Source organism: Triticum aestivum, chromosome 1B (genome assembly GCF_018294505.1).
Source record: "Triticum aestivum cultivar Chinese Spring chromosome 1B, IWGSC CS RefSeq v2.1, whole genome shotgun sequence".
In the NCBI taxonomy this organism is placed as follows: domain Eukaryota; kingdom Viridiplantae; phylum Streptophyta; class Magnoliopsida; order Poales; family Poaceae; genus Triticum; species Triticum aestivum.
The window spans coordinates 450,288,289-450,305,100 of record NC_057795.1 but is presented as its reverse complement, the minus strand read 5'-3'; positions in this window follow the sequence as shown (position 1 = coordinate 450,305,100).

Sequence of the window (16,812 nt, the reverse complement as noted above, 5' to 3'; positions counted from 1 at the left end):
GGCCCGGCGCATCCGCCACGCGGCGAGTTCCCGCTGGTGTCACGATCGCGAGGAAGATTTCTGTCCCCTGGTTTCCTTGGATCAGGCGCTGGGTGATGCAACAAATCCATAGGGATCTTCTGTGGAGGAAAATTCCAATACTGAACCAGCAACACCAGCATTTTCTGCGCCAAGTACTGCCCGGGATTGTGTACCAGGTGCTGCACCTGCAATTTTGCGTCGTAATACTAGATCTCAATCTGGTATTGTTAAAGAAAAAGAGTACACATATGGTACCATAAGGTATGATAAGATCAAACGTGCTTTTCTTACGAGTATGGGTGAACCTGCTCATTTGCATGATGCACTTGCTAGCAAAGATTGGAAAGAAGCTATGGATAATGAATATGAGGCACTCATGAAAAATAAAACATGACGATTGGTACCACTAGAAGAAGGCAAAAATGTCATAGATTGTAAGTGGGTGTATAAGATTAAAAGAAAGTCAGATGGAAGCATAGACAGATATAAGGCCAGGTTAGTTGCAAAAGGATTTAAACAGAGGTTTGGTATTGACTATGAGTATACTTTTAGACCTGTCATTAAAGCAACTACTATTCGACTTGTACTGTCTATTGTTGTTTCCAGAGGTTGGAGCTTAAGGCAGCTGGATGTTCAGAACCCGTTTCTTCATGGTGTTCTGGAAGAGGAGGTTTTTATGTGGCAGCCACCAGGTTATGAGAATAAGAGCACACCTCGTTATGTTTGCAAGCTAGAGAAAGCTTTGTATGGGTTGAAACAGGCCCCAAGAGCCAGGTACTCAAGGTTGAGCACTCAATTGCAACAACTGGGGTTCACATCATCGAAAGCCGATACCTCATTATTCTTCTACAATAAAGGCAATGTCACCATATTTGTTTTAGTATATGTTGATGATATAATTGTTGCCAGTTCAAGTCCAGATGCTACTACCTGCCTTCTTAAGGATCTAAAGATGGAGTTTGCTCTTCAAGATTTGGGAGATCTTCATTACTTCCTGGGTATAGAAGTCAAGAAGGTAAAGGATGGTATAATTCTCTCACAGGAAAAATATGGTAGTGACATTCTAAAGAGAGTTGGATTGGAAAACTGTAAGACTGTCAGTACACCAATTTCAACTTCAGAAAAACTTACAATTGATAGTGGAGAAGCACTTGGACCTGAGGATGCAACCAACTACAGAAGTGTTGTAGGTGCTTTGCAATATTTGACTCTTACTCGTCTGATATTTCTTATTATGTGAACAAGGTATGTCAATACTTGCATGCACCTACTACTACTCACTGGACAGCGGTCAAAAGAATTGTGAGGTATCTTAAATTTTCAGAAGGACTTGGGCTAAAAATTGTCAAGTATCCTTTGATGCTTGTGTCTGCCTATTCTAAAGCAGATTGGGCAGGATGTGCTGATGATAGAAGATCTACAGGTGGTTTTGCTATATTCCTGGGAACAAATCTTATATCATGGAGTGCAAGAAAACATGCCACAGTCTCAAGGTCAAACACTGAGGCTGAGTACAAAGCTTTAGCAGATGCTACAGCTGAAGTCATGTGGATTCAGACTTTGCTTTATGAGCTAGGAATTAATACTCCACATGCTGCACGGTTATGGTGTGATAATATTGGTGCAACCTATCTTTCAGCCAATCCTGTTTTTCATGCACGTACAAAGCACATTGAGGTTGATTTCCATTTTGTTAGAGAAAGAGTAGATCATAAGCTACTGGACATAAGGTTCATACCAACTGCTGATCAACTAGCTGATGGCTTCACAAAACCTCTTACTATGAGAAGGTTTAATGAGTTTAAGTACAATCTCAACCTTGGAGTTTATTAAGGTTTAGATTGAGGGGGAGTGTTAGAACAATTGTATAGGGATAGGACTAGTCTTTAACTTGTAATCCTTTTCTATCCCTTCTTCTGTTTCCTCTCCCTCACGTTACAATCATCTCTGTACGATTTATCTTCAGCTTGTAAGCCACGACGTCTTCCATATATATACAATGCGGCCCGAGAAAAGGGTTTAACGCTTCCCAAACTATTTTACACAGGAGCGGCTTCAACGATAGGTGCACAATGAGTGTGCCCTTGCGAGCTATGGTGTGGGCGTAGGCCATTTCCATGGACACAAACCCCTCAGTGACATGCTGGAACATTCGAGGCTTGAACAATCCGGCTAAAAGAAGAGCGGTGAAGGAGTTTTTAGACTCGGTTAATCCAAGCATAGTATGTTTGCAAGAGACTAAACTTGCAGTTGTAAACGCTTTTCTGTTATTACAATGTTGTGGTCCGTCTTTGAACGGCTTTTCCTACTTGCCGGCGGAGGAGATGAGAGGTGGCATTATCTTAGCCTGGGACACCACAGTTTTGCATATCGACCATGTACAGAGGGACGCCAACTCCATCACAGGATTGGCTCGCCCAAAGGTTGGAGATGAATGGTGGATCACGGTGGTCTACGGACCACAAGTAGACGAGCTCAAAACTCCGTTCCTTGCAGACTTGGAAGCTAGGAGAACATTGTGCCAGGGGCCTTGGATGGTCCTTGGCGACTTCAACATGATCTTGCGTGCCTCGTAGAAGAGCAACATGAACCTCAATCATACCATGATGAATAAATTCAGAGCTTTCGTTCATAATAACGAGTTGAAGGAGCTTTACATGCATGGATGCCGTTTACTTGGACAAATGAGCAGGAGGTACCAACGTTTACCAAGATTGATCGCATTTTTGTCTCCGTTGATTGGGAGCTGGCTCGACATGACTACCCCCTCCAGGCGCTCTCCACAAACATCTCAGACCATGCGCCCTTGCATCTCTCAGTTGCTGCTCACCATTGGCCGAAGAAAAGATTCCGGTCTGAGTCCTTTTGGCTCAAGATTGATGGCTTCGATCAGGCCATTAGCGAGGCATGGACCTGTGACCCCGCGAAAGTTGACCCCTTTAAAAGGTTGGACACTCTGTTCAGAAATGTCGGTGCCGCGCTGCAAGCTTGGGGGCAAAAGAAAGTCGGCAACATCAAGTTGCTCATGTCCGTTGCCTTGCTTGTGATTTTCCGGTTTGATCAAGCCCTGGAAGCTAGAGGCTTGTCAGAGCTCGAGATTTGGTCGAGGAGATCGTTGAAGCTAGCCTTGTTGGGGCTAGCTTCCTTGGAGCGCACCATAGAAAGACAAAGGTCCAGGTTTAGATGGCTGCGGGGAGGAGATGCAAACACCAAATTCTTCTAGTCGGTGGCCAATGGAAGAAGGGCTAAAAACTTCATCCCCCAAATCAGAGTTGGGAACGAGACCATCACTGATCAAACTCGCATGGAGGAGGCTTTTGCCGATGCTTTTCAGAGCCTCTTGGCTACGGCGCACACGAGGAACCACACCCTTGATCTTGATTACCTGGGAGTTGAGCAACTGGACCTACGAGACATGGAGGTTCTATTCATAGAGGAGGAAGTCTGGGGTGTTATCAAAGAGATGCAGCCGGATCGCGCCCCCGGACCAGATGGCTTCACCATCACATTCTATCAAAAGGCTTGGCCCACCATTAAGAGAGATGTCATGGCTGCATTCCTCAAGCTTTGCGTGGGCGACGACCGTGGCTTCTCCAGACTGAACCGATCCCTCATCATTCTGATCCCAAAGAAGCCGGACGCGATTGAAGTGGGCGACTACCGGCCTATTAGTCTGTCCCATAGCTTCTCCAAGATTTTTGCTAAGCTGCTTGCCAATAGAGCTCGGAGGAAAATGCATGAGTTTGTTGGAGTCAACCAGTCCGCGTTCATCAAAGATCGTACCCTGCATCATAACTACTTGCTGGTTAAACAAGTTGCGAGGAAAATCCATGCGAGAAAGAGCCCTGGAGTATTCCTCAAGTTGGACATCACACATGCCTTCGACTCCTTGTCCTAGCCATTTTTGTTCGAGGTGCTGCGCGTGATGTCTATACACAACCTTCTTCTTGTAGACGTTATTGGGCCTGCAAGTGCACAGGTTTGTAGGACAGTAGCAAATTTCCCTCAAGTGGATGACCTAAGGTTTATCAATCCGTAGGAGGGGTAGGATGAAGATGGTCTCTCTCAAACAACCCTGCAACCAAATAACAAAGAGTCTCTTGTGTCCCCAACACACCCAATACAATGGTAAATAGTATAGGTGCACTAGTTCGCGAAGAGATGGTGATACAAGTGCAAAATAGATGGTAGATAAAGGTTTTTGTAATCTGAAATTATAAAAACAGCAAGGTAGCGAGCGATAAAAGTGAGCGTAAACGGTATTGCAATGATAGGAAACAAGGCCTTGGGTTCATACTTTCACTAGTGCAAGTTCTCTCAACAATAATAACATAGATATATCATATAACAAGCCCTCAACATGCAACAAAGAGTCACTCCAAAGCCACTAATAGCGGAGAACAAACGTAGAGATTATGGTAGGGTACGAAACCACCTCAAAGTTATTCTTTCAGATCGATCTATTAAAGAGTTCGTATTAGAATAACACCTTAAGACACAAATCAACCAAAACCCTAATGTCACCTAGATACTCCATTGGCACCTCAAGTATCCGTGGGCATGATTATACGATTTGCATCACACAATCTCAGATTCATCCAACCAACACAAAGTACTTCAAAGAGTGCCCCAAAGTTTCTACCGGAGAGTCAAGAACATGTGCCAACCCCTATGCATAGGTTCATGGGCGGAACCCGCAAGTTGGTCACCAAAACATACATCAAGAGGCACATGATATCCCGTTGTCACCACAGATAAGCACGACAAGACATACATCAAGTGTTCTCATAAAAGATTCAATCCGATAAGATAACTTCAAAGGGGAAACTCAATTCATCACAAGAGAGTAGAGGGGGAGAAACATCATAAGATCCAACTATAATAGCAAAGCTCGGGATACATCAAGATCGTGCCATAGAGGGAACACGAGAGAGAACACGAGAGAGAGAGAGAGAGAGATCAAACACATAGCTACTGGTACAAACCCTCGGACCCGAGGGTGAACTACTCCCTCCTCGTCATGGATAGCGCCGGGATGATGAAGATGGCCACCGGTGATGGGATTCCCCTCCGGCAGGGTGCCGGAACAGACTCCCGAGAGGTTTTGGGTGGCTACAGAGGCTTGTGGTGGTGGAACTCCCGATCTATCTTGATATTCGATGTTTTAGGGTACGTAGGCTTATATAGGCGAAAGAAGTCGGTCGGGGGGTGCTCGAGGGGTCCACGAGACAGGGGGCGCGCCCTGTAGGGGGGGCTATCTTCTGGGCTCCTCGAGGGTCTTCTGACTTGATCTCCAAGCCTCCAGGATGATATTCTTCCAAAAAATCACGATGCCGAAGGTTTCATTCCGTTTGGACTCCGTTTGATATTCCTTTTCTTCAAAATACTGAAACAGGCAATAAAACAACAATATGGGCTAGGCCTCCGGTTAATAGGTTAGTCCCAAAGTAATATAAAAGTGTATAATAAAGCCCGTAATCATGCAAAACAGATAATATAATAGCATGAATGCTTCATAAATTATAGATACGTTGGAGATGTATCAGCATCCCCAAGCTTAATTCCTACTCGTCCTCGAGTAGGTAAATGATAAAAGAAAGAATTTATGAAGTGTGAATGCTAGCAGGTGCACAAGCTTGATCAGTGATAATTTCAATCACCTTTTCTAGCATGATTATATTCTTGAAAACTAGCACACTTCATTCTTAGTCATCAAACAATTACAATTCATCCTATTTTCAGGAAGAGCCTATGTCAGAGCTTTGATTTAGCAAACTTCACATACTCAACTATCATATAGTCTTCTACAATTGCTAACACTCACGCAATACTTGTGGTTATGAAGTTTTAATCAGACACAGAGAAAGATTGGGGCTTATAATGTTGCCTCCAAACGTATTCACCTTTGGGTGATGTCAACAATAATAGTTCATGCTAACGTACATCCAATTGGATATATATATCAGGATCACCCTAACACAAAGTGCTTGCCAAAGGATAAAATGAAAAAGGGAAAGGTGAAGATCACCTTGACTCTTGCATAAAGTAAAAGACATAAAGTAAAAGATAGGCCCTTCGCAGAGGGAAGCAGAGGTTGCCATGCGCTTTTAGGGTTGGATACACAAACTCTTAATGCGAAAGAATGTCACTTTATATTGCCCCTTGTATATGGACCTTTAGTATGCAGTCCGTCGCTTTTATTGCTTCCATAACAAGTTCGTACAAAGCTTATTTTCTTCGCACTTATAAGTCTTGCATATTTAGAGAGCAATTTTTATTGCTTACACCGATGACAACTTACTTGAAGGATCTTTACTCAATCCATAGGTAGGTATGGTGGACTCTCATGGCAAAACTGGGTTTAAGGATATTTGGAAGCACAAGTAGTATCTCTACTTGGTGCTATGAATTTTTGGCTAGCATGAGGGGGAAAGGCAATCTCAACATGTTTGAATGATCCATGACAATATACTTTAACTGAGATGTGAGAAAACATAACCCATTACGTTGTCTTCCTTGTCCAACATCAACTTTTTAGCATGCCATACTTAATGAGTGCTCAAAATTATAAAAGGTGTCTATGATAATATATTTATATGTGAAATCTCCCTTCCTTCAATATTCTTTCATGAATTGTTCAAATGACTAATACAATGCTTGCTAACCGTCAAGAAATTTACAACCTCTACTTCTTAGATGTGAAGTCATTACTCCCCATGGGATAAGAAAATGAGGCATATATAATTTCAGATTTGTGACAATCAACTCATTCAACAATTTACTCATAGGATATAAGTGAAGCACACGAGTAAATGAAAAGCTACTCCAAAAAGATATAAGTGAAGATCAATGAGTAGCTAAATAATTATGCAACTATGTGAAGACTCTCTCTCATTAAAGAATTTCAGATCTTGGTATTTTATTCAAGCATCAAGCAAAACAAAATAAAATGACATTGCAAGGATAGCACAACTCATGTGAAGAAGCAAAAACTTAGGCTCAACCGACACTAACAGATAGTGGTTGAAGAAGAAAGGTGGGATGCCTACCGGGGCATCCCAAAGCTTAGATGCTTGAGACTTCTTGAAATATTATCTTTGGGTGCCTTGGGCATACCCAATCTTGAGCTTTTGTGTCTCCTTAATTCCTCTCATAACATGGTTTCTTTTTATTAAAAGCTTCATTCACAACAAACTCAACAAGAACTCGTGAGATAGGTTAGTATAAACCAATGCAAAACCTTATCATTTTCTACTATAACAAATCACTAAAATTATTATTGAACATTGCATACTAAATGCCTCTGCATATTTAATACTCCTATCCTTAAATTGGATCATTAAACAAGCAAACATATGCAAACAATGCAAACATAACAGCAATCTGCCAAAACAGTACAGTCTGTAAAGAATGCAAGAGTATCAATACTTCCCTGACTCCAAAAATTATGAAATTAAATTCCCACTGTAATGAATTTATCAGAGGTCAATATGCAAAAAGATTCAACATTATACCATTCCCCGAATTTTTTAGGGAATTTTTGCAACAGCGGTAAAATTTCTGTTTTCAAACAGCAACATGTATACTAGCAAAATAAGCATGGCAAAGGCTATCCTTGACATTTTTATTGAAACTAAAGATGAAAAGCATTTTTCTAACTAACATCAAGCAAATACTAACAAAATAAAATGACTCTCCAAGCAAAACACATATCATGTGGTGAATAAAAATATAGCTCCAACTAAAGTTACCGATGAACGAAGACGAAAGAGGGGATGCCTTCCGGGGCATCCCCAAGCTTAGGCTCTTGGTTGTCCTTAAATATTACCTTGAGGTGCCTTGGGCATCCCCAAGCTTAGGCTCTTGCCACTCCTTATTCCATAGTCCATCGAATCTTTACCCAAAACATGAAAACTTCAACCACACAAAACTCAAAACAAAACTCGTAAGCTCTATTAGTATAAGAAAATAAAACCACCACTTAGGTACTGTAATGAACTCATTCTAAATTCATATTGGTGTAAAACCTACTGTATTCTAACTTATTTATGGTTCATACCCTCCGATACTACTCATAGATTCATCAAAATAAGCAAACAACACAATGAAAACAGAATCTGTCAAAAACAGAACAGCCTGTAGTAATCTGTATCAAACGTATACTTCTGGAACTCAAAAAAATCTGAAATAAATTTCTGGACCTGAGGAATTTGTCTATTAATCATCTGCAAAAATAATAAACCTAAAATCACTCTCCAATAAGAAATGGTAATTAATCTCGTGAGCGCAAAAGTTTCTGTTTTTTACAGCAAGATCATATAAACTTCACCCAAGTCTTCCCAAAGGTTCTACTTGGCACTTTATTGAAAAAAAAAGCTATAAAACATGATTACTACAGTAGCATAATCATGTGAACACACAAAAACAGTCAGGGTAAATATTGGGTTGTCTCCCAACAATCGCTTTTCTTTAATGCCTTTTTAGCTAGGCATGATGATGGCAATGATGCTCACATAAAAGATAAGAATTGAAACATAAAGAGAGCATCATGAAGCATATGACTAGCACATTTAAGTCTAACCCACTTCCTATGCATAGGGATTTTGTGAGCAAATAACTTATGGGAACAACAATCAACTAGCATAGGAAGGCAAAACAAGCATAAGTTCAAAACTTGAAGCACATAGAGAGGAAACTTGACATTATTGCAATTCCTACAATCATGTGTTCCTCCCTCATAATAATTTTCAGTAGCATAATGAATGAATTTAACAATATAACCAGCACCTAAAGCATTCTTTTCATGATCTACAAACATAGAAAATTTACTACTCTCCACATAAGAAAATTTCTTCTCATGAATAGTAGTGGGAGCAAACTCAACAAAATAATTATCATGTGAGGCATAATCCAATTGAAAACTAAAATCATGATGACAAGCTTCATGGTTATAATTATTCTTAATAGCATACAAGTCATCACAATAATCATCATAGATAGCAACTTTGTTCTCATAATCAATTGGAAACTCTTCCGAAATAGTGGAATCATCACTAAATAAAGTTGACACTCTTCCAAATCCACTTTCATATTCATCACAATAAGATTCAATATCCTCCAAAATAGTGGGATCAATACTACCTAAAGTTGACACTCTTCCAAACCCACTTTCATCAATATAATCATCATAAATAGGAGGCATGCTTTCATCATAATAAATATTCTCATCAAAACTTGGGGGACAAAAAATATCATATTCATCAAACATAGCATCCCCAAGCTTGTGGCTTTGCATATCATTAGCATCAGGATATTCAAGGAATTCATACTAACGACATTGCAACCATTCTCATCATTCAAAGATTTCATGCAAAACATTTTATAGATTTCTTCTTCTAGCACTTGAGCACAATTTTCCTTTTCATCATACTCACGAAAGATATTAAAAAGACGAAGCGTATGAGACAAACTTAACTCCATTTTTTTGTAGTTTTCTTTTATAAACTAAACTAGTGATAAAACAAGAAATAAAAAGATTCGATTGAAAGATCTAAAGATATACCTTCAAGCGCTAACCTCCCTGGCAACGGCGCCAGAAAAGAGCTGAGTTGACGGGGTGTGAGTGAGTGCCGCTTACCTAGCCTCCCCGGCAACGGCGCCAGAAAAGAGCTTGATGTCTACTACACAACCTTCTTCTTGCAGACGTTGTTGGTCCTGCAAGTGCACAGGTTTGTAGGACAGTAGCAAATTTCCCTCAAGTGGATGACCTAAGGTTTACCAATCCGTAGGAGGCGTAGGATGAAGATGGTCTCTCTCAAACAACCCTGCAACCAAATAACAAAGAGTCTCTTGTGTCCCCAACACACCCAATACAATGGTAAATTGTATAGGTGCACTAGTTCGGCGAAGAGATGGTGATACAAGCGCAAAATAAATGGTAGATAAAGGTTTTTGTAATCTGAAATTATAAAAACAGCAAGGTAGCGAGCGATAAAAGTGAGCGTAAACGGTATTGCAATGATAGGAAACAAGGCCTTGGGTTCATACTTTCACTAGTGCAAGTTCTCTCAACAATAATAACATAGATAGATCATATAACAAGCCCTCAACATGCAACAAAGAGTCACTCCAAAGCCACTAATAGCGGAGAACAAATGTAGAGATTATGGTATGGTACGAAACCACCTCAAAGTTATTCTTTCGGATCGATCTATTAAAGAGTTCGTACTAGAATAACACCTTAAGACACAAATCAACCAAAACCCTAATGTCACCTAGATACTCCATTGTCACCTCAAGTATCCGTGGGCATGACTATACGGTATGCATCACACAATCTCAGATTCATCCAACCAACACAAAGTACTTCAAAGAGTGCCCCAAAGTTTCTACCGGAGAGTCAAGAACATGTGCCAACCCCTATGCATAGGTTCATGGGTGGAACCCGCAAGTTGGTCACCAAAACATACATCAAGAGGCACATGATATCCCATTGTCACCACAGATAAGCACGGCAAGACATACATCAAGTGTTCTCATAAAAGACTCAATCCGATAAGATAACTTCAAAGGGGAAACTCAATTCATCACAAGAGAGTAGAGGGGGAGAAACATCATAAGATCCAACTATAATAGCAAAGCTCGGGATACATCAAGATCGTGCCATAGAGGGAACATGAGAGAGAACACGAGAGAGAGAGATCAAACACATAGCTACTGGTACATACCCTCGGCCCCGAGGGTGAACTACTCCCTCCTCGTCGTGGATAGCGCCGGGATGATGAAGATGGCCACCGGTGATGGGATCCCCCTCCGGCAGGGTGCCAGAACGGGCTCCCGAGAGGTTTTTGGTGGCTACAGAGGCTTGCGGCGGCGGAACTCCCGATCTATCTTGATATTCGATGTTTTAGGGTACGTAGGCTTATATAGGCGAAAGAAGTTGGATGGGGGGTGCTCGAGGGGTCCACGAGACAGGGGTCGCACCCTGTAGGGGGGGTGCCCCCTATCTCCTGGGCTCCTCGAGGGTCTTCTGACTTGATCTCCAAGCCTCCAGGATGATATTCTTCCAAAAAATCACGATGCCAAAGGTTTCATTCCGTTTGGACTCCGTTTGATATTCCTTTTCTTCAAAATACTGAAACAGGCAATAAAAGAGCAATATGGGCTGGGCCTCCGGTTAATAGGTTAGTCCCAAAAGTAATATAAAAGTGTATAATAAAGCCCGTAATCATGCAAAACAGATAATATAATAGCATGAATGCTTCAGAAATTACAGATACATTGGAGACGTATCAACGCGCTAAAGGTTTTGGAAGAGTCTGGTTGAAGTGGGTGGCCAGTTTGCTGTAAACAGCGAGCACCAAAATTGTGGTGAATGGGGTTCCTGGCAGGAGAATTTGGCACGCCAAAGGTTTAAGACAAGGAGATCCAGTCTATCCCTTGTTGTTTGTCATTGCCATGGATATCCTGTCCGCGGTCGTCGCCAAAGCGTCGCAAGAGGGAGTTCTCAGCGCTTACACAGGCATCTCTGCTACGCAGCGCCTGTAGGTATATGCAGACGATGTCACGCTATTTGTCAAACCCTCAGATGCAGATCTGCAATTTTTAAGGCATGCGTTGGAAATATTTGGAGAAGCTTTGGGCCTTCGGGTGAACTACACTAAGTTTACTGCCATCCTCATCTCGGAGAACAACAATGATAGGGAGAGAGTTGAAGGTATCCTTCAGTGCACCATGTCCGAGTTCCCCTGCAAGTACCTCAGGCTACAACTTGCGCTCAAGCAGCTCACTAGGGCGCAGTGGCAGCCACTACTGATCAGGTGAGGCACTTCATCCCCGCCTGGTAGAGAGGCATGATGCAACGCTCGGGAAGGTTGATCTTGGTTAAGTCTGTGCTATCGGCGAGGCCGGTACACCACTTACTGGTCATGGACGCCCCTGCCTGGGTGTTCGAGGATATAAACAGGTGGCTGCGCTCGTTATTTTGGGAGGGCGAGGATCGGGTCTCCGGAGGGCAATGCTTAGTTGCATGGAATAATATTTGCAAGCCTGCAGCCTTCGGAGGATTGGGTGTGAAGAACCTGAGCCTACAAGCGATCGCGCTAAGAGTGCGTTGGGAGTTGCTTAGACGGACTGATCCCCGCAGGCCTTGGCAGGGCTTGCATCTGCTATTGGAGACGAGGCCAGACAAGTTTTTGATAGTCTAGTGAAGATTGCCGTCGGGAAAGGCGACCGAGTACTGTTCTAGAGAGATAGATGGATACATGGCTTCTCGGTCGGAGATATTGCCCCTCTCGTCCTGGAAGGCATGGACACAAGGACAAGGAACTCTAGGACAGTGGCCCAGGCGATGCTGGGGAAGATGGACCAGCGACACCCATTCCCAATTCTCCTTCACGATTTTGCTTCAGATGGTGCACCTAAGGCACGCGATTGCTACGGTTCAGAGAGACTTGCAAAGTGAGGACAAATTCGGTTGACCACATGATCCTTCAGGAGCTTATACTGCGAGATCCACGTATGCGCAACTTTGCCAGGGCGGAATCCGCTTCCCCAAGGCCGCGGCCATTTGGCGAAGTTGGGCCCTGCTTAAGTGCAAGATTTTTACCTGGCTCGTGGTGCAACACAGATTGTGGACCTCTGACAGGAGAGCTCGTCATGGTCTGCAAGATGGGCCTTCGGCATGCTACATTTACTTGCAAGAAGAAGATAACGTCGAGCACATGTTGGTGCAATGCCCATATGCGAGAGAAGTCTGGCACACATGTTTTGACACTTTGCAGGTTAATGTTGGCATTCCGGACGGGCAGGAGACACTAGAGGAGTGGTGGCTCGGGACTAGGAGAGGATTCCATGGAAAAGTGAAGCGAGGATTCGAGTCATTGGAGTGTTGTGGGCCATTAGGAAGCAAAGAAACACGCATGTTTTCAACCGGCCGGAGTAGGTGGTGGGCCTGAGAGAGCTCACGACGGCGATACTCGGGGACATTTGGGATTGGTCGAGCGCTGGGTTTGGTGTGGGCGGCCTAAACAGATTTGTGAGGAGTTAGCTTTTGTTTTTTTGGTGTGGGTGTGCCGGCGACAAATGTTTGCATTGTTCGTCGGTCTCTTGTAAATATTCTGCTCCCTTCTAGAAAAATATGGTACGCCATTGACGTACTCTCGAAAAAAAAGAGACAACATATATTGACTTTGATTTGGTTGTGCTTCTCGAGTACGCGGTCTTGAGCTCCGGGGTGAAAACCCCGGGTCTGACCTTACCTGGTTATACCTTGCAACGGCGACAATTTTGCGCCGTTACCATGTTAATGTCATTGCTTGAAGTTTGCTCGGACATGAACTTTAGGGTGAAAATCCATGATCTGACTTTCGAAGATTGGATCCGGTGATGGCAGCGCTTGTGTGTCGTTCTCTTCTTGAAGACGTTTCTTTTGAAGAATCTTTTCGTAGTTGTTATGTTGTCAAGTGATAGTTGGTGTCCATGCTCGTTGTTGTATATCGTCTATCGTTGTTTGATCGCTTTAGATTTATTTTTTCTTGCTTCTTTGCCAAGGCATAGCTTCAGTCTTTTATGACTTTGCTTTTTTGCCGGCGTGAGTTTTATTTTTTGGTGTTGGTTATGTGCATCCTAACTAGGTAGAGGTCCTGAAGATTAGACATAGTGAAGCCCCGCTGAAAGTGGATTTGCGGTAATGTACGACTCGGAGGCGCCGTCGCCGCTGTCGGTGTCAAAACCGGCGGATCTCGGGTAGGGGGTCCCGAACTATGCGTCTAAGGCTAATGGTAACAGGAGGCAGGGGACACGATGTTTTACCCAGGTTCGGGCCCTCTCAATGGAGGTAATACCCTACTTCCCGCTTGATTGATCTTGATGATATGAGTATTACAAGAGTTGATCTACCACGAGATCGTAAAGGCTAAACCCTAGAAGCTAGCCTATGATTATGATTGTTGTTGATGATCCCCTACGGACTAAACCCTCCGATTTATATAGACACCAGAGGGGGATAGGGTTTACTCAGAATCAGTTACAGAGAAGGAAATCTACACATCTGAGTATCCAAGCTTGCCTTCCACGCAAAGGAGAGTCCCATCCGGACACGGGACGAAGTCTTCAATCTTGTATCTTCATAGTCCAACAGTCCGGCCAAAGTATATAGTCCGACTGTCCGAGGACCCCTTAATCTAGGACTCCCTCAGTAGCCCCTGAACCAGGCTTCAATGACGATGAGTCCGGCGTGCATATTGTCTTCGGCATTACAGGGCGGGTTCCTTCTCCGAATACTCCATAGAAGATTTTGGACACAAGGGTCGTGTTCGTCTCTGCAAAACAAGTTCCACATAGCACCGTAGAGAGTATAATATTCCACAAATCTAATCTGCTAACAGCTTTTTGTATCATGCCATGGTTCGGTCATTATCCGAACCGTTTTTCACAACCGGTCACCGCACATATTGCGAAGCGGTTTTAGCGGCGCGTCTTGTCGAAGCAGAGATCATGTGTCCTTATCACGAGATCCTCATCAATATAGACGTGGGTAGCCCAACTGTGCCATCTAACGTGGCGTTTGGGGAATAAGCGATTTTAGCGGGCAAGTGGGGAGGCACATGATATTTGCTGCCTTTATAAAGGGATGAGAGTCTTCCCTTTCACCCACGCCCCTCCCTATTCATCCATTCCTTTCCGCCCGAGCCCTAGTGCCCAAGCATTTCTCTTCTTTGGCCAAAAAGGCTTCCTGAAGATGTCCGGATCTGGAGCAGGAGGCAAATGGATGGCCTCTACCGTTCGGGAGAAGGACATCAAAAAGCTTCGGGGGCTGGGTATCTGGCCAAGAGAATTGGCCACCGTCTTCCGACGGCGGGACAGATAGTCCCCACCCTGGAACCCCATGAGAGGGTGGTATGTCTCCCTCATTTTGTCTGCGGGCTAGGGTTTCCCCTCCACCCATTTGTTCGCGGCGTCATGTACTATTACGGGATTGATTTCCATGATCTATCCCCAAATTCCTTTCTCAACATCTTGACATTCATAGTCGCGTGTGAGGCCTTTCTCCGTGTTCCGCCGCACTTCGGCTTATGGCTGAAGGTTTTTAATGTAAATCCCAAGGTAGTGAGCGGCTAGCATGCCGAATGCGGAGGCGCCATGGTGAGCAAGATGCCCAATTTCACATGGCCGACAGGGACTTTCAATGATTCTGTCAAGGAGTGGTAGCAACAGTGGTTCTACATCACCGAGCCACGTGGCAAGGAGTGGACCGCCATCTGGAGTTTCGGTTCGGTGCCCCCCTGCGACTTACGTCATGGCATGAGAAGGGCCTGAGTTGGTCTTCGTCTGACGAGCTATCAAAGCTCCAGACGCGCGTCCAAGACATGGAAGACAAGAGCGCCAAGCTCGTCAACGTAGTCCAGGTGATGTTGGTTCGCCGGATTATACCATGTCGGCACCGAGCTTGCAATCTATGGGAGTTTGACCCGGCCAAGCACCAGACCCTATTAGAGCTCTTTGGCTCTACACACAAGGACATATGGAAGGTGCTTTTCAAGTCCGGCAAACCGTGGCCGGACTCCACAGAGAACCGCGGATACCAACTGTCCTGCCCCGCAAGTTCGGTAAGCAACTGAATGTTTGATAATTCATGCATTCCGTCTGTACATCCTCAGGGAGACACTTAACATATTTCCCATCATTTTTCCTAGGGCTGGGCGAAGAAGGCGGGGCAGATCTACTGTCCTGCCCCTCTACAAGAAGAACCGACCCGCCCACTCCTGACAAAGATGCTGGTCCCGGCGCCATATAAAGCGCCGAAGAAAAAGACCGAGAAGGAGGCCAAGAAGACCAGGGGAGGCCTTCGTCGCCGTGGTACCACGGACACAAAATCCGAAGATTCTAATGACCATTCTTCCTCCGAAGAGGACGGGGAGGAGGAGGACGAAACCCCCGCAGGGGGAAAGAAGAAAAGAACGACCTCCAGCTCCTTGGAGGCCGATTCGCCTAAGAGGGGAAAAACTCTTCTTCAAGAGGAGTCCACCGGCACCGCCGATAGCAGCCCGGAGTGGGATCCCAGGGCCGAGCCCCTAGTGAACTCATAAGCATAAAATCCAAACACACACATGCGTCCCGATTTGTCATGGCATCACATTCTAATCTGAGCCGTGCTTTTCTTTTTCAGTCCGGCGAAGCCCCGCGCCGAGCAATCCTCGTCAGAGGATCTGGTGGGTTCGGACGCTATGGGGAGTGGGACACCCCTGAAGGCCTCTTCTTCCAAACATAGGAACGAAACCGAGGTTTCGTCCCAGAAGGACCCAGGCCACGGAGGGGGGAGAAGGTCGCGAAGGCGGCGCCAGGAGGCCATACTTCTGGGGCCGATTACAGGGAGAGAAAAATCCCGTGGGTGTCGACGGCGGATGTCATCTTGAATCCGGACCCAAGCCAGACACGACTCTAGAGACCCATAAGGTCCCCGAGTACCATCTACCGGCTGCCTCTGTCCAACCAGGGGCGCCGAGTATTTTATTGGTGGCGCTGAAGGGTGCCTCCATCGTTGATGAACACCGTGCCCTCATGGGTGCGGTGATTGAGAAGATTCAGTCCGCTGAGAGTGGACTGAACGAATCCTATGTCAGCCTCATAAGAGGCTTTGAGGTATGTTTTATGAGTTCTTGGGAGAATGTCATGGTATAGATAGTAGCCCCTGATACACTGTTCGGTGAAAGAGGGAACCGGACAGGGGATCAAATTCATGTTCATAGGAGACTCACTTGATGATATTTATCACTCTTTTTAATCAGCAGG